Here is a 4,837-nt window from a genome sequence, read left to right as displayed (position 1 = left end):
ATATATATATATAATAGGAATATTTTAACTGTGTTTTACAATAGAGATATTGTAGTAATTTTTTATAAAAAATATTAATTTATACCAGTTTAAAATTTAATTTATTAATTTTTTTTGCTAAACTGATTTGTCCGGTCTAATTTTAATAAAAATAGTACAATTTAATTGATTATATGTGTTAAATTTTAATTTTTAAAAAATATCTTTAAAAAAAGACGTTTTTAAAATCTTTATCTAAGTGGCTCCCTTGTGGTTATTGGCCTAAAAACTAGTATTTACATTTTTTGTTTCTGTTTCTAAAATTTTAATATTTAAGTATTTTTAGAAAGTAGAAATACAAAAGACTAAAATTTTTGGAGATAAAAATTAAAATTTTAATAATATTTTATACTTAAAATATTCTTATTTCAATTAATTAATTTTAAATTTATTTTTTGTGTAAATTAAATTAAAATTTTATTTTTATTTCAATTTCTATCTCTTATTTTATATCAAATACAATAATAAAATTTATTTCAATCTTTATTTTTTAATTTTTATCGGTCAATTTCAATCTTTCCATCTTTGTATTTTTTTCAAATGCTATCTTGTTACATATGCGGTGTGAAGGCGCGTTATTGATGGTAGAATACTAACCCCATTATTGCTACAGTAACACATAAATAAATAAATGAATAAAAATAATATCACATATGAACTCAGCACCACTAATATGTATATATGTTTGGTCCACACGTACACATTTCACAATTGTCGTTTGAACCATGTGACTCGCTGCGCAACCTTGACCAACTACAACATAGCAAAATATATGTAATTGAAACGCAATAATATATGCAAACACTAGAATCATTAAGTCCTTGAGAAAAGGATATGGAAATATCAGAGATTATATTCTTCGTACATTTCAAATTAATAGCACATATTATTATTCCTTTCTCCTTGTTCTTGCTTTCACAAATGCTTTCCCACATTCTAATGAAACAATTTCACATCCTCATTTGTGATCATAAATATACGATAACTCACTATCAGAAACGGAAATCGGAAAATATTTATAATAAGAAATGTAATTATTCATATAATTCTTTTTATTAGTTTATGTTCTTGCCTTGTTGTAGCCGAACTATAGGTCGCTCCGAGAAAGGAGGAGAGGCTGAGCTTGTCTTCAAGTCACTACGTTCCTCCACCAGCAAGCCCGAGCCAAAAAGGGGAGAAGTACCTGCAAAAAGTACTCCGACGCTCAAGTCAGCTTTTGGAGAATTATTTCAAAGAGTTTCTTTTGTTCGTCAATGATCTCATGTCTTTTGTTTCTCCTGATTGCTTTTTATAATCGAGATATTGTAACAGTAATATTCCTCAATTTATTGTTAGTGACGTAACCGATCAAAGGGCCAATTATTGTCATAAACTCGGCATAATTGATATGTCGGTTAAAGATGCCAGCCGAGTTATAACTCGTAACCGATGTATAACGGACGTATCACAGCCCCCAAGCTTAGCCTGAGTGTAGATAAGGCAGGTTGAGCTTTGAATTTTAAACCGTCCGAGTTATAATTCGGCATAAGGAGCCCCCAGGTCAACTTGACGTATCGTTTGGGGTGTATTTATTGTAGTATAGTAAAAGTTGCTTTAAGAGTTAATGATGATACTTGTCTTTTCAATGAAGGTTCGAGTTCCAAAGTTATCTTGTGGCCGTCGAAAGTGGGTTTTGATGAAGGGTCAGGATTTTAATGTGGAATTGAAAACGTTTCCTTAAATTAGTGGTTAAAAAGTAACTTTGAGTTACGTTCGTGTGAGGCTTCAACTGCTCTATTTCCTGTGTCTTTGCAAAGGTTTTTTAAAGAATGAGCCAAAGAGGTTAGTAATGTTACTCTCTTAGTGTTCTTTCTGCTTTTGATTTTCCTTTGTCTGGAAGAGAGGAAAGAAAATGAGTGATAAGAAGGCAAGGACCTTTCCTAAGGTAGAAGATGATGGTTCGTATGGGTGGGTTGGTGAAGATGTGAAGATAAGGGCCTCCCTGTTTTTCGATCAGGAAAGTTTTAAAGGAATAACTTTGGGAAGGATAATGAGGCCTGGATTCCACATTGAGTTGATACCATGTAACCGTATGGATCGAGTTTATCATCGAGAGAAGGATTTTGAAAACTTTTACATGTATAGCTGCGTTTTAGAGGAGTTGTTTGTGAAATTACCCTTTACAAAGTTTGAATGCAATATACTAAGGCAGATGAATTGTGCTCCTTCTCAGGTTCATCCTAACGGGTGGGCTTTTATAAAATGTTTTGCAGTGCTAATGGAATTTTTAGGGATTGAACCTGAGGTGGAGCTGTTCTTTTCTCTTTTTCAAGCAAAAGCTGTTTGGAAAGGACTCTGGGTGAACCTGAATAGTACACCTGGGTTTTCTGTCTTTAAATTGTACAAATCTTCTTTTAAAGACTTTAAAGAAATGTTTTTCAAAGTGAGGTCTGTAGAAGAGGAATTTCCGTTTTATCTCGATGAAAATCTTGGTGAAAAGTTTCCCCTATATTGGTGTTGTCATCCTAATCATATATTGGGTCCCGAACTAATATCTCCCCGAAATGAATGTATTATAAATTTTTTAATGGAAATGGTTGATCGGGGTGGGTTGATATCTGTGTCAAACTTGTTGCCTTGGGAGGAGGACAGGGCTTCTGTAGTGGAATATTTAGGTGAATGATCCCTGATTTATCTGTTCTCTTGTAAAACCTAATTGTTGTGTTGCTAAGAGTCTTGATTTGTTGTTGTTTTTAGGTGGGAGGTACCCTGGGGTCTCAGCGTCGAGCATGAGAGCTCGTCTTAAAATGAAAAATTTTGAAGGGTCTTCCTCTAACCTAGAAAAAGTGGAAGGCGAGGTTGAGGTGAATCAGCCGGTTCCTAAGAAGAAAGGTATCGTTTTCAAGAAGAGAAAGTCGGAAGTGGTAAACGTGCAAGAGGGAGAGAAAGCGATAGAACTTGACGAATTGACGAGCTTTACTGTTAAGCAAGAAAAGCTTCACTCTTTTGAGTCAGGGGGTGATGGTTCGTCACTATGGGACAAGAGTTTTCCTTTTAACGTCCTGGCAGATGAAGTTGTGCAGTCTGCTTCCGACGTTAGTCGTATTGATGAAGTGGGAGACCTTGGTATAGATCAATTTATGCAGGTCAGCTATATATTTTAATAGCTTTGTTAAAGTTGGCTTTGGGGTTTATTTTTGGAAAATGAATTGTGTTTATAATGTTCGTGTAGGTTTTGGGTTTCCGCTTGGCTAGCATTGGTCGGAGCCAGGAAAAAAGGCATCGGAAGATGTTACAAACTTCGTCTGAGAGCACCAATCTGAAAAGTCAGCTAGAAGTAAAAGAAACTTTGCTAACCGAGCTTAGGAAAGAACTGTCCGTGGTGAAGGAGAAACTAAAACTGGAAAAGGAGAAGCATGATAGGGTAAGTGAATCATTAGCGAAGAAAGAAAGTGAATTGAATGCAATGAGTGAGAAAATGGTGGAGGTGAAAATGAAATTGGAACAGATGGAATCTAGCCGAGAAGGCCATATCCTTGATGCTTTCGCAGAGGGTTTTGAACGTGCTGTAATCCAAGCTAAATTTCTTTTCCCTGAAGATGATTTTTCTGCCATGGATCCGAGCAAAGTAGTTCGGAATGGTGAATTGGTTGATGATGAAGATGGAGCAGAGGAGGGTGATGATAATTTGGGTGGTTAAAATATCTGGCTTCATTTTGGACTGCTTCTGTATTTATCTTTGTTTTTTGACTTGATAGAATGATCTAAGTGCTGTAAGAGCTGTTTGTTTTGAACGGTCTGTGTTTTTAGACGCTTTGATGACTGTGTTTTGGTATTTTTTTTTGTCGGTAATTGATATATCTGTTAACTTAGGATATGATTAATCCCAGTTTTTATTTGTCCCAATCTTGGGGTCTGATTATCTTAATGTGCTGATGAGAATTTTATCAGCTACTGTTTGCGCATGAGATATCAATGCGACTTTGCGTTTCGAGTGACGAATTTGTATGACTGTAATTTAGATGCAATTGATATAAAGTACGTGCAGTAGGACTATGCATAGGGATATCTAGCAAAACAGATTTTATTGAGTGCAGTACCTTTACAATTTGAGATAGGTAAGCTGGCCTCGTTAAAACCTTCTTGAGCAAAACCCATATGCGGGAAAAATCTCAAGTTAGGAAAAAGAGTACCAGCATGCTGCATATTGTTAGCTGAAGTATTTCTTCAATGAGGTAACATTCCAAGTGCTAGGAAGTATTGTTCCATCTAATTCCTCTAGATGATAGGCACCTTTACCAATCACTTGACGTACTCTATAAGGTCCGTCCCATGTTGCAGCGAGCTTGCCGTGGGAAGGTGGCTTGCGGGCTGTTTCAGTTTTGCGTAACACCAAATCGCCTTGGCGAAATGATCTTGGTTTGACCGTCTTGTTATGACGTTGAGCTATTCGTTGCTGCAATGCTTTTTGCCGAATTGTGGCTATAGCGCGGACTTCTTCAACCAAGTCAAGCTCGGCTCGGCGGGCTTCATCATGGGCTTCATGCTGTGTTCTTAAGGAGCTTTGTGATATCTCAACCGGAATCATTGCATCCGAACCATACACCAAACGAAATGGTGTTTCCTTTGTTGTTGAATGCACCGAAGTGTTGTATCCCCATAAGATCTCCGGAACAAGCTCGGCCCAAAGGCCTTTAGCGTTGTCGAGTTTCTTCCTTAGAGCTTGGAGGAGGACCTTGTTGGCAGCTTCTGCCAAACCATTGGATTGAGGATGTTCTACTGAGGAAAAATGTTGTTTCACTTTTAAATTCTGCAAAAA

Source organism: Arachis duranensis, unplaced genomic scaffold, assembly GCF_000817695.3.
Source record: "Arachis duranensis cultivar V14167 unplaced genomic scaffold, aradu.V14167.gnm2.J7QH unplaced_Scaffold_232525, whole genome shotgun sequence".
NCBI lineage: Eukaryota > Viridiplantae > Streptophyta > Magnoliopsida > Fabales > Fabaceae > Arachis > Arachis duranensis.
This window is presented reverse-complemented; position numbering follows the sequence as displayed.